The sequence below is a fragment of the Panthera pardus genome, unplaced genomic scaffold (genome assembly GCF_024362965.1).
Source record: "Panthera pardus isolate Hobbes unplaced genomic scaffold, ASM2436296v1 HiC_scaffold_27, whole genome shotgun sequence".
Classification (NCBI taxonomy): Eukaryota; Metazoa; Chordata; class Mammalia; order Carnivora; family Felidae; genus Panthera; species Panthera pardus.
In genome coordinates, this window is record NW_026526843.1 from 95,052,361 (window position 1) to 95,071,882 (window position 19,522).

At 37.2% G+C, this 19,522-nt stretch overlaps 1 non-coding gene across 1 annotated transcript; it reads left to right on the plus strand.

The window, feature by feature from the left end:
* The first annotated feature begins 693 nt into the window (after positions 1 to 693).
* On the plus strand, positions 694 to 800 carry LOC128773960 (U6 spliceosomal RNA). The gene has a single exon (XR_008418451.1). It is a non-coding gene; the product is annotated as a U6 spliceosomal RNA (small nuclear RNA).
* Positions 801 to 19,522: the final 18,722 nt, after the last annotated feature.

A 19,522-nucleotide genomic window follows, 5' to 3' on the forward strand; every position in this document is an offset into this window, starting at 1 on the left:
AAGAAAATAAAACACTCTAAATAGAAGAAAATAATAATTATTAAACAAAATAATAAAACAAAAAACTTCATGGATTCAATCAACAGTTACATAATTTTTTTTTAAATAATAAAAAACACAAAACTAACCAGTGTGATTTTATTTTCAAAGAGAATGAAGATGTGAATAAACAACATCAGCAATGAAAAATGGGTAACTAATTATTAAGTAACTTACCAGTTAAGATTAAATACCATACATTAGACCCAGCAATCCCACTTTTGGGTATACATCCAAAAGAAACTAAATCAGTATTTTGAAGAGATTTTTTCACTCCCATGTTCATTGCAACACAATTCACAATAGCCAACATACAGAAACAACCTAAATGTTTATCAATGGATGAATGGGTAAAGAAAATGTAGTGTGTGTGTATATAATGGAATATTATTCAGCCATAAAAAAGAAGGAAATCCTGCCAGCTGTGACAATTTGGATGAACCTGGAATAGTTAATGCTAAATGAAATAAGATAGACACAGAAAGATAAATACTGTATGTACTTAACCATATGTGGAATCTAAACAAAACCAAACCAAAGTCAAACTCATAGAAACAGTAGAATGGTGATAACCACAGACTAGATAGGGGGGGAAATGGGAGATGCTAATCAAAGAAAGGGTCAAACTTTCAGTTATAAGGTGAATAAGTACTCGTGCTCACTTTGGCAGCACATATACTAAAATTGGATGAGTACAGAGAAGATAAGTGTGACCCTTGTGCAAAGATGACATGCAAATTCATGAAGTGTTCCATATCTTTTCACTTTCTTACACCATACACAAAAATAAATTCAAAATGGATGAAAGACCTATATGTGAGATCATAAACCATCAAAATCCTCAAGGAGAACATAGGCAGTAACCTCCTTGACATTAGCCACAGCAACTTCTTACTAGATATGTCTCTGGAGGCAAGAGAAATAAAAGGAAAAATCAACTATTGGAACTTCATCAAGATAAAAAGTTTCTTCACAGCAAAGAAAACAATCAACAAAACTAAAAGGCAACCTTCAGAATGAAAGAAGTTATTTGCAAGTGACATATCGGATAAAGGATTAGTATCCAAAATCCATAAAGAACTTACCAAACTCAACATCCATAAAACAAATAATCCAGTGAAGAAATGGGCAGAAGACATGGATAGACATTTTTCCATAGAAGACATACATGTGGCTAACAGACATGTGAAAAGATGCTCAACATCATTCATCATCAGGGAAATACAAATCAAAACTACAATGAGATATCACGTCAGAAAGGACAGGAAATAACAAATGTCGGCAAGGATAGGGAGAAAAGGGAACCCTCTTACTGCTGGTGGGAATGCAAACTGGTGCAGCCACTCTGGAAAATAGTATGGAGGTTCCTCAAAAAGTTAAAAATAGAAATATACCCCACGGGACACATGTACCTCAATGTTTATACCAGCATCATCAACAATAGCCGAATCATGGAAAGAGCCCAATGTCCATCAATTGATGAATACACACACACACACACACACACACACACACACACACACTCGAATATTACTCAGCCATCAAAAAGAATGAAATCTTGCCATTTGCAGCAACATGGATGGAGCTAGAATGTATTATAGAAGCAAAATAAGTCAGAGAAAGCTGAATACCATATGATTTCACTCGTGTGGAAATTAAACAAATGAAACAATGAACATAGGGGGAAAAAGAGAGGGGGGGGCAAATCATAAAACATACTCAACTATAGAGAAAAGACTGAGGGTTGCTGGAGGGGGGATGAGTTAAATAGGTGATGGGTATTAAAGAAGGCACTAATTGTGATGAGCACTGGGTGTTATATGTAAGCAATGAATCACTAAATTCTACCGTTAAAAGTAATATTACACTATATGTCAAATAACTGGAATTTAAATAAAAACTTGAAATGAAACAAAAAAAGATAAGTAAGTTCTGGGACCTAATGTACAACATAGTGACTATACTTAATAAACTGTATACTAGACTTGAAATTTGCTAAGAATAGAGCCTAAGCATTCTCACTATGCACATGCAGAAATAAAGGTAACTATATAAGGTGAACAATATGTTAATTAATTTGATTAAGTGGTAATCATTTCATAATATACACATATATCAAATAATCACATTTTATACTTTAAACATATACAATTTATTCATATTTATGCCTAAACAAAACTGGAAGAAAAGACTAAATAAAGGTAAACAAAAGACAGTGATCAACATAATAGAAACACATATGAAAATCTAGATAACATGAAAAAATTCTAGGGAAATATAAACCAGCAAAAGTGGCCTATCATGGAAAAAAAATCATAAAATCGAAGAAAGAGTAGTTAAATTTTTAGAACCACAAAGATATCAGGACCTACTAAATTTTTTAAGCCATTTTGAATTGTACAAAAATATAAAAACTGTTCTGATATATAGAACAGAAAATAGACAATTTTTAATTTTCTGAGCTTAGTGATATCTGGGGCCCCCATGACAGAAAAGTACAAGAAAGCAAAAACATGTATTAATTACACTTATAAACACAGAAGCAAAATTCAAAGAGTATCAGCAAATCACAATCAACACTTCACTATAATGACCTCCTGACCATTAGTTTAATCACAAAATTGCAAGGGCAGCACAATTTAAGAAAATTTACCAACAAAGTTGTCACCAAAATAATCTATCTAAATGAGAAAAAACATAATCAAGTTAATATGTATCAATACAATATCTAGAAATCATTCATGATAAAAAAAACTCTTGGCAAATAGCTTTCATAAATGTGTCTACCAGATATGTATAGCAAATACCTGTACAGCATAAAATGCAAAGTCTAAAATAATTTACATTAAATTCAGAAATTAAATAAGTCATCTCTTATCACCACTACTAATCAAAATTGTCCCAAAGGTTCTAGCCACTGAAAAAGATAAGAGGAAAAAATAAATGGAGTATATATGTAGAAGTTGGAAGATCTGAAGTAAAATATTTTCAGCGGATATGATCATCTACATAATCAATCCAAGATAACCAACCAACAAACAAGTAAAACTAAAGTGGAAATTTCACAGTGCCCAAATACAAGATCAACACAGAAAACACAACAATTAATAGCTACTCTGTATAGCAACAATGAGACATTAAAAAAAAAAAAAAAAACTAATTCAGGACTATGAAATTTGGAACGCATACATTTGGATGGATTTGAATCAAGCTGGAAACTATGAACTTTAAAATTACCTGAAGTCACGTTTGGTAAACAAAACCTCCTTTCCTGTCTGCAATCTAAGGAAGCCAGCCCTTCCTCCTAAATAAATAAATAAATAAATAATAACGCGACTTCCAGGCAGGACTTTTGCCTCGATGCAGCGAGCGTCCTTTTTGGTTCTGGTTCGTCTGAGAAACCCAGCTGGGAAGCTCTAGGCAGAGGCTGTTTCACGACTGTTATTTGCACAACCTAACAGAAGCCATTTTTGAAATTAGGGACTACCTCTGTGCTTTATAGGAGACCTAGCTTTAGTTTTGTGTGGTGTTCTTTTGTGTGAAGATTTGGTGTCCCTGAGCGTGGCATAGACAATCTTACGCCTCGTGTTTGCTCACACCCGCTAAGGCTTGTCCTCTGAGGTGCACCTGCTGAGGCGCACCCTCTTGGGGCCTTGATACTGTAGCAATGGCAGAGGCTGCCACAGAGACAGATCGCAACATTGTAACCTTTGAGGATGTGTGCATATACTTCTCCCGAGAGGAGTGGGACCTACTCGATGAGGCTCAGAAATGCCTATACTGTCATGTGGTTCTGGAGAACTTCCTACTGGTGACCTCACTGGGACTTATAATTTCCAGATACCATTTAATTCCCCAACCACAGCCGGCATGGAAGCCCCCAGTTCCTGAAAATATAGCCGTAGCTCCAGCCGAGGCAGGGATGGTCCAGGGGAGCCCTGGCACTTGTCAAAGAACAGAGAATAAAGATGCATCTTCTGGGCAAGGTGTTTTTATACGACAGTCACAGGTGAGAACTCTCACAGTGGATACTTACAACCAAAAGAGCCACCCATGTGACATGTGTGACCCAATTTTGAAAGATATCTTGTGCCTGGCTGGCCAGCAGGGAATATCTTATGGGCAGGAGGGATAACCATGTAAGTCATGTGGAAGAACCTTCTGAGTCACTGTAAATACTGGCCAAATCCTGAGGCCACAGAGTGGAGAGGCATTCCCTAGAATGGAAAAAGACCAGATCTTCTCTGTGAAGAGGTGCAGAAGCCACATGTCAGAGGCCTTCACTTACAGGGAAGATGGGGAGTACTCCTTGGCCAGCTCTGGATGTGTCTAGTACCATGTCTCTCAAGACGAGACACAGCTATGCGTTAGCACTAAGTGTGAAGAAGACCTTCACACTGGACAAAATGATTGCGAGTGCAGTGAGTGTGGGGAAGCTTTCAACGACAAAGACAAATGTGTTCAACACCAGAAAACCCACACTAGAGAAAAGCTTCATGAGTGCAATGACTGAGAACTGTTTTGTCTACAACTCCAGCCTCCAAGCACACCAGAGTGCTCACATGGGATCAAAGCCTAATGACTGTGCTGAATGTGGTAAATCTTTTATCAGAAAATCCCATCTTGTTCAGCACCAGAGAATTCACACCGGATCAAAACCTTTTGAGTGCGGTGAATGTGGGAAGGCCTTTGGCGGCAAAGACACCCTTATTCAGCACCAGAAAATTCACAGGGGAGAAAGGTCTTTCACATGCAGCAGATGTGGGAAAGCCTTTCTCCAAAAAGGCGCACTTGCTGAGCACCAGAAAAGCCACACTGGGGAAAAATCTTATAAGTGAGATGGATGTGGGAAATTCTTTAGTCACAGTTCCTACATTAAAGTACATAAGAGAATTCACAGTGGACAAAGGCCCTATGTGTGCAGTGAATGTGGGAAAGCCTACATCAGTCATCCCCACCTTATTCAACACCAGAAAGTTCACACTACAGCAAGGCTTATGGGTGAGGTGAATGTGGAAAGTTCTTTGCTGAGAATTCCAGCCTCATTATACACCAGAGACATAACACCAGAGCAAAGGCGTATGTGTTCAGCCAATCCGGGAGCGTCTACAGAAAACATTCCCACCTGGCTTGGCACATAAAAGTTCATACCAAAGAAAGGCCTCATGTGTGTATGAGTTTTCGTGATCCTTTAGCTACATCTTTCAAGTTCACTTAGCACCAGAAACTTCACACTAAAGAGAGACCTTAAGAGATAAGGGAACATGCTTTCTCCTTGCTCAATACAGCATGACTCAAAGTAGCCTTTGAGATGAAGTTGACAACTTGAAGTTGAACTTTGTATATCTAGTTATCCATGCTGGGAAGAGAACTACAGGTGCCAGGTATGTGGAAAGGTTTCAGGAGCTACTTTTACTTGTTTTTAATCTTCCCAGGGCCTTCACTTGGCCTAAGCTATGCCATTGCCTGTATCTATTGCAGACACCATTGCACTTCTGCCAGCAGTCAGGGACCCACACTATGTGTCTGTTACCCCAGTGCACTCAGGTAAAGCACACCTCCACCCTCTCTCCTATTTCCTGGAGGGACTCATAAGTGATATGAACCCACGTAAGGATCCTCATTTCCTACCCATGGATGGTTTCAATTTGGACATAATCCAGCACCTGTCAAAAAGATCTGAGCTGGAATCTGCTGCAGTTTTCCAGAGGTTTTTGTTTTCCATGGACAGTATTGACTCTACATGAGATAGCTGAGATGGATTTCCCAGCCTCCAAATCACCCAGCCTTGGAACTGCCTGCCCCACAGTGATCTGATTTATGCAATGAAACAGACTTATTGTTAAAGCCTTTACTCTGTTCCGTTCACTGTGTGGGGTTGATTGAGAAAAGAAATGGGCTTTCAAGAAACAGGTCATGACTCACTGAGCCCATTTCTTCCCTTCACACCTGTATATAAGGGTGTTGATTGCTTTCCACAGTCTGAAAGAAAACTAGGACTGTGAGCTAAATAGAGTTGTGCTGTCTAATATGGTGGGCACTGGTCACATATAACTACTGGGCATTTGAAATGTGGCTGGTCGGAGCTGAGATATACTATAACTATAAAATGCACACTGGATTTCTAAAATATAATATGAAAAAAGAGAGAGTGAGAAAGAATGTAAAACATCTTACAAGCTTTATATTGACCATACGTTAAATGATAATATTTGGGGTACATTTGGCTAAATATAATATGTCACTAAACTGTTTTTTAAAAAGAGAGCAAGATATGGGCTTTGCCAGCTCAAAGAGGAGAACACGTTTTATGAGGGCCCCAAACTTTATGGGTATCAAAGATGGCAAAATGGCAGAGAACAGAGCTCAGTCTAATTTGGCCTAATTGGCAATGCTGCATAAGCCTTATTAGGAAAAACTGTTTTCAGCCTTGTGGGAGTAATCTTATGCCCTAGATGTCAGGGTATCCTATGAGCCCTAAGCTCACCCTGATGAAGGGGTAAGTGGTATGACAACCTCCAGTGCTTTCGGGAACAACATGTCTTAAGTTCCTTTTGCCTAGGGATGTGTCACATTCCCCAGCACTGTTGAGGTACAGCTGTCTCCAGAGACCTACCCAGAAGTTACAGCCCCTGTGAAGTACAAAATACAGTAGGCAGATAAGACCTTCAGAGGTTAAGTGGGAAACAGAATTGATATATTTCTTGTTCTGATGCATAGAATATTGTCATTTTTCCTGACATTCAAATTTATTAAGGGTAAAGATACAATTTTTGTTTTACTACTTTCCAAAATTTTAAGCATTAACATTTAGTAATGCTACGTCTGGCAAATATTGTTTTATTTAGATATCCTTTTTAAATAATGTTTATTTACTTATTTTTCCTAGAAAGAGAGATAAGCACAAGTAGGGGAGGAACAGAGAGAGAAAGAGACACGTTCCGAAGTGGGCTCCAACGTCTGAGCTCAGGAACTGTGAGATCATGACCTGAAGTCAGACGCTTAACCAACTGAGCCACCCAGGTGCCCCTAGATATCCTAAAATAGGTTTGATTATAATTTATTTAGAGAAGGTTTGATTATCATTTATTTAGAGAAAGCAAACCTTTCAAAAATTAAATTTAATAAATAAAGTATAGCATTAAGATTAAAAAACATAATATAGAAACACTATAGAGAAACATTAATTAGGGAATGGTAGAGTTTGTGGCAGGTTAGAGGTTATGTATCTACTCTGAAGGGCGTACACAAATTTCATGTGACTGTGTCTCTGGGTTAAAGGTGTACAGAAATCCTTAGTACCTACAGACCTCTTTATCTCCTCTGACAGAGGTCAGTGTCAGAGCAAATAATCAAAAGGTTTTCTGGATTCCTATACTCCCTCAGCTGTAGACCTTAGACATCACTGCACATACAGGTACACCAGGGCAGGAAAGAGAGATCCTGCAGTCTCAGGTGGGTCTTGTGACAGAGCCAGTGTTTGGGTGGACATGGTATTAATTGTTCTCCAGTTTTTGCTGTCACTGAGGCAGGGCTGACCCTACCAAGACATGAGAATGGGAAATAGTTGAGTCAATATAGGGTTGGTTGATTTTCTAAGAGAAATGGGAGATCCAGATTTTTATGTGGAAGCATCTTATCTCTTAATAGCTGTATTGGTGTATAATTGGAATATGATAAACTGCACACATTAAAATTGTAAAATTTGATGAATTTTGACATATGTGTACACCTGTAATACCATCACCATAATTAAAGTAATGAGCATATCATTACCCCCAAAAGTTTTCTCCTGCCCCTTCATAATCTCTTCCTCTTACCCCTCCCTAATCCCTCATTCTCATTCGACCATTGATTTGTTTTATTTCACAGTATAGTTTAATTTGCACTTTCTGGAATTTTATACAATAATTAATATAATAATAATATAATAATATATATTAAATAATAAAGCTTTTTTGCCTTCTTTCGGTAAGCATAATTGTTTACAGATTAATATTTATTTATTTTTTTATTTATTTATTTTTGCTGAGTAATACTTCGCTGTGTATGGATGTAATACACTTGTTCACCCATCAGTTGTTGATGGACATTAAAGTTGTTTCCAGTTTCTGATTATTAAAAATAAAGTTTGTTTGAAAGAAAAAAAAGAGTCTGTAATGAATTTACAAAATCAGTTGCCTTGCAAAAAGAAAGGCAACTCGTCAAGAACAAACCCCTCCACTCATATTGCCCATGAAGAAGCAGATTCTGGCATGATCCACGGAGGAATTTCAAGATGTGGGGAGGAGATAGCACTTATATCCAATGTAATTGCAAATTCTTGCTAATTTGTGTAAGCAAGAAATCAGGAGGTATAATGGGAATGGATTTTAAGTGTGCTAGACCAAGGAGAATAGAACATTAGGTTAAATGAGGTAAAATTGATCAAGATAGGTAAACTTACCTGAGATCTGGCATTTAATGGGCAAAGTGAAGCAACTAGAAGCAGATCTAATAGTTCGCTAAAGCCCAGACTGAGTGGTGGCCTACATGAAAGAGTGCAAATGCCCCAGAATTTCCCTGCAACAATTTTTCTGTATCTCAGAGGTATGACTCCTGGAAATTACATTTCCAAGTTTTTTGTTCTTTGGCTTGCATGTAGGTTTTAGACAGTGGGAGGCACTTAAGGGAGACTGGACGGCAGAAGGTAAGGGGAATCCAGGTTTCTTCTCCCTCTATGCATCAGCTGGCTTCTCTGGCAATGTTTACATCTCCTTCTTTGTTCCAGTAACCCTTCCAAACAGTCCTGCCATGGCTCCAGCATTTGCCAAGTGATCTTGAGCCCTAGACACCAGTAACACCACCCTAGGTTTCTCTCTCTAACCTAGAGGTGGTGATTATTTCCTGGCTGATACTAATGTCTGTGTTGCCCCGCCTCCCCTCAGTTTTGGGTTCCCAAAGCATCTATCAACTGACTAGCTGATTTCCTGAAGTAAATTCCTTCTGTTTAAATACTTATTTAAAGTATTTTTTGTTAAGTCCTGTTTTTTCTAGTTATAGTCTTTTTTTTTAATGTTCATTTATTTTATTTTAGAGAGAGACATAGCAGGGAAGGAACAGAGAGAGAGGGAGAGAAAGAATCCCAAGCAGGCTCCTTGCTGCCAGTGCAAAGCCCAACACGGGGCTTGATCTCACAAACCCTGAGATCATGAACTGATCAAGAGTCAGACGCTTAACTGACAGAGCTACCTGGGTGCCCCTCTAGTTATATTCTAACTAGTGAACAATTATGCTGAAAGAATGTGAGAAGAAAGGTGTGTGAGTGAGAAATATGGGAGATAAACATTTTTAGTCATGGTTTCTGCAAAAAATAGATTATTCAAAAGATAGTTGAAGAAAATTTAATGAAAGGGCTATTTATAGAGTTGAGAAAAAGATTAAAGAACTCAATAGAATGGTGATGCACCCAGAGACTAACAATAGTGTGAAGCTATTCCCAGCCTTACAAAAGAAGGCAAGAGAGAAACCATGAATGTGGGAACTTACAAAATCTATAACTATGGGAAAGGGCCCCCGAGAGGAGTTGTGGCCATAGGTAGGGGAACACTGCCACTATTAAACTGTTATCTGGCAAGGAAGGATCATCTGGAAGTGGGAACAGACACATGACCTCCCTCTGCTCCTGACCTCACTTAGATCCTTTTCCAGTACCTTTCACTGGCAAAATGCAATTATTAGAGCCCAAGGGGGCTCTGGTGATTCAGTCCATAGTGGTCATCCTGTCAGCACATAGAACAGAGCAGAGAGAGACAGAGATTGGATCTAGAAAAACAAAAGAGATTGACCCGCATAACCAACTAATGAGTTGAAAGTTGAGAGTACCTGCTAAAACTGATAAATCAAGAAACAGCTGTAAAAGTATGTTTCAAGGGAAAAACACAGTTTCCTCACATACAACATTTCTGTTACTGGATGTGTGGGGTTTTTCCCCACATTGGTTGACTCTCTAACACCAGTCAAATGCCCCACAATTCAATTCAATCATGATATTAACTGCAGTTAGCACAGACACCACAGGTTAAGGGCTTAGTCCCGCGAAACTGCTCCCTACGTCACATGCCAGTTGAATGTAGTAGGTCCCCAGGTTATGCACAACTCCTATCTGACAAATCAGAGGTTCCCATGACCCTCTACTCAGGTTTGATAATTTGCTAGAATGGTTTACAGAACCCAGGAAAACAGTTTACTTACTATTGCTGATATATTACAAGGGATATTTTAAAGGATACAGATGAACAGTCAGATGTAGAGAACATAAGGCAAGGTCTGCAAGGATCCCAAGCATAGGGGCTTCTGTCATTGTAAACTTGGAGTATGCCACCCTCCCAGCATGTAGATGTGTTTACCAACCTGGAAGCCCCTCGAGCCCCATACTTTTGGGATTCTCACGGAGGCTTCACCATATAGGCATGATTTAATCGTTAATTCAATCTCCAGCCTCTCTCCCCTTCTGAGGACGGGCAGTAGCGTTGAAAGTTCTAAGCTTCTAATCACAGCTTGGTCTTTCTGGCTTCCAGCTCCCATCCTGAAACTATCTGGGAGCCCGCCAAAATTACCTCATTGAAACAAAAGAACACTACCATCACCCAGGAAATTCTAGGGGGGGGTTAGGAGTTCTGTGCCAGGAATTGGAGTTAAAGACCAAATATTAAGATATCCTAGTGGTCTTTCTAGGAAATTCCAAGGGCTTTACAAGCTCTATGCCAGGAAACAGGGGCAGAGACCAATACATATATTTTATAGTATTTTACAGTATATTATATATAAAGATAATACAGCTAAAAGAGTTGAAAATAATCACTTCTGAAAGTGAGATGCAAAAGTAGAAGTTTATTTTCCATAAGCCATAATGAACTATTTGAATATTTAAACTATGTACATGTATGCATGTGTATATACATATTGTTTTGTGTGCTGGTCTCAGCTCATCAAAAACCAATGTTGTGGCTGGACTGGTCCTAAAGGTTATTATGATCACAAGCTGCCCTTCAGCAATAACCACCAGAAAACTTTAAAAAAACGTTTATTACTTACAGATCTTGGAAATTACATAGCACACCTGGGGCCACACATCAAGGTCACAGGTAGAGAGAATACAGGTCTGGGGTTCTGCTTTTATTGGGGTCAAGGGTGAGGGCCTAAGATTTCACAGACTCTTTCTTTATTGGTGAATTTAAAATGTAAGAGTGGGAATTTAAAGTTTGGGAAGAGAAAAAACAAGTGGCCCAAACCAAGATCTCTAAAACAAAGGCATGGGGTGCGTGGCCTGGCTCTTTACCTGGCCATGTGACTGGAAATGTGTTTATTCAAGATAACTGTTGTTGAATTGGATGCCTCTGCAACCAAAGCTTAAATCAGGAACTTGCATTACAAAAAAAAAAAAAAAAAGAGAAAACCAACTACCAGGGCTTACACTACATAATACACTACACTTTATAAACATATATGTATATATCATGCAATTTAATTAAAAATAAAATTCTTAGAAGAAAAGTGAAAACACTTTGGTGTCAGTATTCTCATTTGCCTGGGATAATACCCATTTGCCCCTGTTGCTGCTATATAATTATTCACAGTGCTCTCTTTTACCTTCCGTGGTAGGCAGAATAATGCCCCCTTCTCCAAGACATCCATATGGTAATACCTGGAACCTGTAAATGCTACCATCTATGACAAGAAAAAAAAAAAAAGATCTTTGCTTATGTAGTTAAGGTAAGGATTTTGAGATCGGGAGCCCATCCTGATTATGAGGGGGCGCCCTAACTGCAATCACATGTATCTTTATGAGATAGAGGCAGAGGAAAACTGGACAAACACAAAGTAGGAGAAGGTGAGGTGACCACGGAGGCAGGGAATGGAGTTATGCAGACACAACACAAGGAAAGTTGACAACCACCAGAAGCTGGAAGAGGCAGGGAACAGATTTCTTCATTAAAGACTCTGGGGAGGAGGGAGAACGGCTCTGCTGACACTTTGATTTCAGCCCAGTGAAACTGATAAAGGAATGGGTCTGTGAGAGCACAAACTTCTGTTGTTGGTTTGTTTGTTTTTTAAGCAGACCAACTGTATGATAATTTGTTACAACAGGAAACTAACACATTGTCAAAAGTGCCCCATAATGGAAGATAAATTATACACTCATGCTATCTCCATCTCAGTGAGTCCATTTCTTAGCTGTCCTTACATCCCATTCTGCCCATTTTCCTTCACTCTCAGCTAATAAATATAATATCTATTTTATCAATAAGTAGACATGTTCAGATAGGAAATTTCTCAATGTCTGGCCTCCAGTTGACTCATGATTTTCAGGAATACTAATCTTTAACTCCTTTTTGCTGCTCTTAGAGGAGGTTTATTTTTTTAATTGTTTTTTTAACGTTTTATTTATTTTTGAGACAGAGAGAGACAGAGCATGAACGGGGGAGGGGCAGAGAGAGAGGGAGACACAGAATCGGAAGCAGGCTCCAGGCTCTAAGCCATCAGCCCAGAGCCCGACGCGGGGCTCGAACTCAAGAACCGCGAGATCATGACCTGAGCTGAAGTCAAACGCTTAACCGACTGAGCCACCCAGGCGCCCTGAGGAGGTTTTAACCTAACATTTGCACTCCCTATTTGGAGGCAGATTTGAGATCTTCAGATTTCTGAAATGTTCTTGCATAAGTAACCATGAGGCAGGAAGCCTGGACAATGGTCACCATCCCCTCCAGAAGGCAGTTTACAGAGGAAGCAGTTATCTGTGAGAGAGAGACAGAAGGCTGCTGGCCTACACAACACCTATGTGTGCATCCAGGTGGATGGCGCCCAGCCCTAAGGTACTCCAGAGTGCCACTCTGGAGTAAGCACTCTCCACAACCGTAGGAAGTGGCCCTGGATAGACACCAGTTTCACAGAAGATAATGCAGAAAAAAGTACTTGTTAAGAAGTTCAGAATTCAAAGAAGAGAGGTTGAATTTGAATCACTGATAAACACAGATACAGAAAATGAAGTAGAAATAGAAGATTTCAAAATTCCTAATGGATATTTGCCATGAACTTCAGGCACTATAGGACGTTCTTCGTGATGAGTAAGCCCCAAAACTTCTAATGCAATATTTTCCCAGTGTTTCTGCTAGCTTCTTCCTCTTGCCTTATCTTATTTCCTCAACTGCCTAGATTTCTGTGTGGGAATCACAACTTGGTAAAAGCTATAATGTCTTCCTGATAGAGAACATTAAGATCTGACTTTTTTCTTAGATTGTCTATTTAAATGCAAATCCATTAGATAATTTCAACTAATTTTTCAACTTTATGCTGTGCAAATGTAGCTTAAATGTAAATTTCCTAAATTGGAAAAATATAATTAAAATAAGAAAATTAAATATAAGGCAGGCACATCTTTCTTTTTTTCTTTTTGAATTTTTTATATACTATTCCCCAAGGTTTAGTTGAAAATTCTGAGAAGGAGCATGAAATTAGTTTCCTTAATGAAACAAGATGTCCTATTTAAGCAAAATAATTTCTTTAGTTCTCCTATTCAGAAGAATATTTTTAGTTAAAGAATGATAAACAGTGATAAAGTTTGTGGGATGAAAAACAAAACCAGCCCTGTAAAAGACACTACTTCAAGAATAATATATAATCTTTATATATTTTTATAGATTATAATCTATCTGCTGATAGATAGCCATGCCAATATATGAGCATTGTTTTGAGTTGATAACAGTATTCTATTGGTTCCAAAATGTATGAATTGTATCATGTACTTTCTTGATTTAATGCACACATAAATAAAAAGCAGATCAAAGCAAACTATTTTTCATACGGAAATGAAAAGGAATGAAGAAATAGAGGTAAGTAAATATGCTTTTGCAACCCTGCACAAAAGCATAGCGCTACACTGAAAACATTTCTATTAGGTTTTAAACCTGTTGATTGGCAAGCTATTTTTTGCTGTTGTTTCCCTTGGAGATGCAGCGGATATGCACACACAGAATCCAGTGCATTTCTCATATGCAAAAACACTTAAAATTGAGTAAAAACAAACACCCTTCTAATCTCATGACATTTGGAAAACAGCTTGTGGAAAATAAATTACAGTATGGATTTGGCAGTAAAATAAAATGACAGAAGTGGATTCCCTCTCTTATTCTTCTTCAGCTTGGGGGATATCTAAATTAAGAAGGTGGTAAAGAAGGTAAAATGAGCCAACCATAAACACAGCAACCTATTTCAAAAGCATTCATTATTAAACATGCCAGCAATCATTTATCCATCTATTCTTTCCACATTTTTCAATAATTCGTAAATTTTGAAAGTTTGCCTTTGAGACAAGTTACTGACAACAAGCTCAATCTCTTTCAAATAGGAAAATCAAGTCTACTCAAAGTGGCCTGTACTTAAAACTTTGCATTTTGAAAGGTAGCAAGCTGTTATAAAAAATGAAATCTCTTCTCTATGGTAATGCAGTTAGAAGCCTCCAATGCAACAGTGCTAATAATAAGATTCTGAAAGATACTTTAACCCACAAAGTCAAGCAATGACCTGTAGGATTGATTTTACTTCACTGAGGACGTATTTATGTGTCATTTCTTTGGGTTTCAGCAATAACTGATTTATTTCACTATAAAAACAAAACAGTGAAGTCAACCCTGGTTTTAAATTATTAAATTATTTCATGCCTGCCTATTTTATGAAATGTTTTTTTTTAGAATTAAATCCTTGGAAACTAATGTATTGGGTAATTTTACACAGCTCCTAACGATATTGCTTCTATTAGCCAAAGGCATTGCTTTAATCTCTCATTATACAAAAATGCTTCTTATGATCATAGGGCATGTGTGTAAATTCTACTTTCTAAGTTGACATTAAGACATTAGTTAGCCTTCCCATAATAAAAACAGAAGTTGACCAAGTTGCTGTTCAGGAAAAATAAATAGTTTCTATATTTATAAATATTAACTGCAAAAGAGAAAAACAAAACATGGTAGCACACGAGCTTATGTCTTTAGAGAGTAGATATAATCCATCAAGTTCTCAAGGAAACACTATTTTCTCATTAAGTTAATTTATACAAAGGAGAGTGGCTACATTCAAAATTGAATGATTTTAATGAGACAATCAAAATAATAGTCATATGTATGTCCTCCTGAGGGTTACAGCACTATTTTTACCATCTCTCCTACATCACCCATTTCTTCATTCTCAAACTTTCCTGAGTCCTAAAAATTTTTACAAATTGGGTTTAGCTCTGTCCTTTCTGTTTTTATCTTACAAGTTTTGAAATTTTGTAAAGTAGAATCATTATCACATATTTTCCACAGTTGCTGTTGTCTACTATGCGATGTTGTAATGTGTGATGAACAGGCTTCATTTATTCAATAATTTATTAATATCATGCCACTTGTAAAATTGATTGCCTATACCAAATAAATTTCATAAGTTTGACACTTGGTGCTATATGGGACTGGGATGAGGTAAATTACTCAACCTACTATATATGGAGTCTACAATTGTTGTTGGTTTTTAAATAGCAGCTTTAATGACAGCTCCTAGTTTGTTGGAGGAGGAAATGGAAAAGTCAAGGATAAATGTCTAACTCTTCTCCATGGAATAAAACATAGGTTTGGAAGACAGGGGATAGACTACACAACAGAAATGCCTTTAGAATCATTTCACAGCTAAAATTTTATATTAAGGGGCACCTGGTTGGCTCAGTTGGTTGAGCGTCCAACTCTGGATTTCAGCTCAGGTCATGATCCTAGGGTTGTGGGATCAAGCCCCATGTTGGGCTTGGCACTGAGGGCAGACCCTGCTTAAGATTCTCTCTCTCTCTCCCTGCCCCTCTCCCTCACTTGTGCACACTCTCTCTCTCAAATAAATACATAAATAAATAAATAAATAAATAAATAAATAAATAAATAATTTTATATCAAATATAATTGTTTTATCAAATCAACTCATTTTATATACAAATACAAAAAAACATATATATTGTTCTCCCAATACATATTTTGTGCAGTTGTTCCCTGTGAGGCATCAGGAAGTAAAATTTCAAATGAGCTAGATTGAAAAAATGATCCACTGGACTCTGTATTCTTTACCAAAGCACAGAAGAGAATTGATTTTTTTAAAAAAATAGAGGCATGCCTTGGACAATGTCATTCAACATAGGTGTCAATGCACTAACCACTGGGCAGAAGAAACTACTAAAACCTACATGGCTTTTTTATTGTATTGCAGAATAAAAAGGCAAGGCCTATGTTCCTCACTTGATGTATTCTCTTCTTTCTAATGCCATTGAAGTGTAATAGAATAGTATTGTTGGGCTATTTTCTGCCTGTAATAGAATCTTTGATTTATAAAGGTGCTGAATCATGCATTAGTTTTATTTCTTAGTATACACACAAGAGTCATTCCAACCAGAACTGAAGGGCTACAGCCATGATAGAATATAGCAGCTGTTTAACATCAAACAATATAATCATGCATATGAAAGAGCAGCAAGGATTTCACTTTATTGATTTAATTTCAGAACATTCGCACATTACAACAGCAATCATACCAAGACATTTTCATTTTAAGGGACACCACTGGTCCAAGTTTAATGAGATTCTATCCTCAATAGAATTTAAGGGTCATACAATTTCAGAGTTAGAAAATTCTTTAGAGAATCTATTCCTCCCCCCTTCAATTTATATACTAAGAAACCAAGGCCCAAAAGAGGTTAAATGATTTGACCAGGATCACATGGCTAGTAAATAGCTCTGACTGGAGCCCAATATTGAGCCGTTTGATGTTTTTACATAGCACAATTATAGAAGAGAAAAAATACGTAATTCAGTTCTTCTTATGTTCTGCACAAAATCTGATATTTAAAATATACATTAGGAACCAGTTATTCTTAGCAGTTATGTGGCATGCAATAGAATGAATGGGAATCATTCAGTGGACATTTGTCTCACTAAAAATTCCTATAGATTTTCTAAGTTTAAATACTTGATCATATGAGGAAATTCAATATAGTAAAAGTGGATTCAGGGAGGGACACAATGAACATTTTTTCTGAGTAGTATTCCTTTAAGTAACTTTCTTAATTTCCTGGGTCATTACTTTTCTAGTTTCCTCATCTCACACAATCGTAGTTAGGTTTCACAACTTCCTAAAATGTGATGGAGAATAAGAAAGAAACATTTTTAAAAAGGCCAAAAAAAGAAAAAAAGAAAGAAAATTGTAGCAGAATGACTAAGTACTCATATTTTCCAAAGCATTCCATAAAGACTGACATAACCAATAGTAGCTAAGACCAAGCGAAGGGAGTATATTTTATTTTAGCTTAATTAGTTGTTTCAGTTAAAGACACTTCATGCCCAGTTTTGACATTAACACTGGAGGCACCAAGCACATGTCATTTTTAACTGCAACAGATGAAAAATCCTGGTTGCCTGGAACCCAAGCTAGTGGCACTGTAAGCATGTGGCAAATCAAGAATTACCAAAACACAGAGAACAGGCTAAATGAAAAACTTAGCAATAAATAATTCAAAAATATGTCCAATCCTAAAACTTCCCCCTTTAAAGCCTGCTGTGATTGGTAGTGACTGATCTATGTGATTGTAAACTGTACCCAGAAGCTGATTAAACAGGAAAGTAGAAGTCCCATGAAGTGAAAGGAGAGAAAAAGAAAAACTAGGTCAGGGAAAGTGGGCAGGCCCCTCATCATTAACAACACTTTTTTTTTTTTTTTTTTTTTTTTTTTTTTGCTTTTTTTGTGTTAAGTAGGCTTCATGCCCAATGCAAGGCTTGAACTCATGACCCTGAGATTAAGACCTGAACTGAAATCAAAATCAGACGCTTAACGGACTGAGCCACCCAGGCGCCCCAATAACATTTTAAATATAGAAAACATTGTTATTTGAATGTACCTATAAAAACCACAAATATTCATTATTAAAGCATTGTTTTTAACAAATTGAAAACTACATGAATATGCATCAATGGATAAGTGACTAAATTAATAACTTTACACTGATACTTTGAAATAGTGTACTTCTATTATACTGAATGTAGTAGATCCAGATGTATTAACTTGAAGGTATATCCTTGACATGGACTTAAATTTAAAAATGCACAATAATATTGTAATTTATTATACTAATTTCATAAAATCTGTTTTTTTTTAATCTCCAACCATATAAGGGTATATTTGTTTGATACATGTTCATAAAGAAGGAAGAAGGATGAAAGAAAATACATTAGATTCCAAACAGTGTTTTCACTGCAGGGGTGGAATTGAAGTGTGGTGGAGGGGGAGACCGCTGATTTCTTTTTAAATCCTCTGATAATAACTACATAATGAGTATATATAATTTATTCAATTAAATCACTGGGCTTTTATTTTATTTTATTTTATTTAAATTTCAGTTAGTTAATATACAGTGTAGTATTGGTTTCAGGAGGAGAATTCAGTGATTTATCACTTGCATATAACACCCAGTGCTCATCACAAGTGCCCTCCTTAGTACCCATCACCCATCTAGCCCATCCCCCTGCCCACCTCCCGTTCAACAACACTCAGTTTGCTCTCTATCCTTAAGAGTCTTTTAAAACTAAGGTTCAGAATAACAAGTTTCTAGAAACACATACTATTTCTTATAAAGATACAAATAAAACACTTGGCAGTTCCTATATAGACTACTAAAATGCAAATACTTAACAAAGATATATACATAAACATACGGCCAAGAAGAAGGAACAGTGAATTGAAAATCAATGGTCTTCTTTAGAAGTCAAAGTCTTAAACTTTAGTTCTCACTCTGCTCTTTACAACTGTGGTCTCAAGCAAGCTGTAAACAAGGTTTCCTTTATGGTGTCTCTGTAAAACACAGGGCAAACATTGAGCAAAGGAAGTTATACTTCTCTTTTGAGATCCTTTGAACTGAAAGCCAAGATACTGGATAAAACAGTGATGCAACGTGAAATTGTGACATAACTGCGTAACAAGGGCCTTAGGAAGTCTGTGTAAGAGAAGATCAGCATAAGCTGGTCTGACTGAAGCAAGTTATCATTGACTAAGGAGACGTAAGTGGGCTTTGAATGATGCACCGCTAGACTTCACAGTGAAAAATCCAAGAAACTGATTTTACATTGCCAAATCCAATAGATACCTTGTTGGATTTTCATACCCTGTTTGGCACCAATTACCACATTCTTTGGTTAAAGTATCAACTACTTTCAATTTCATGCTAACATTCTCATTGTCTCCTGTTTTTCATCCTAACTCCTTTCTGAAGTCTATAATTAACTTCTCTCTCCTCATCTCCTGACTTACTTTTCATATCCCAAGGGCTCTATCCAGAACATTGCTCTGTTATTTTACATACTAGGCCTGAGTGATTTCACCCACCCTTTTCTTCCTTTTAACTACCATTTAAATACCAATGGCTCTTGAATCTTATCTCACCCCA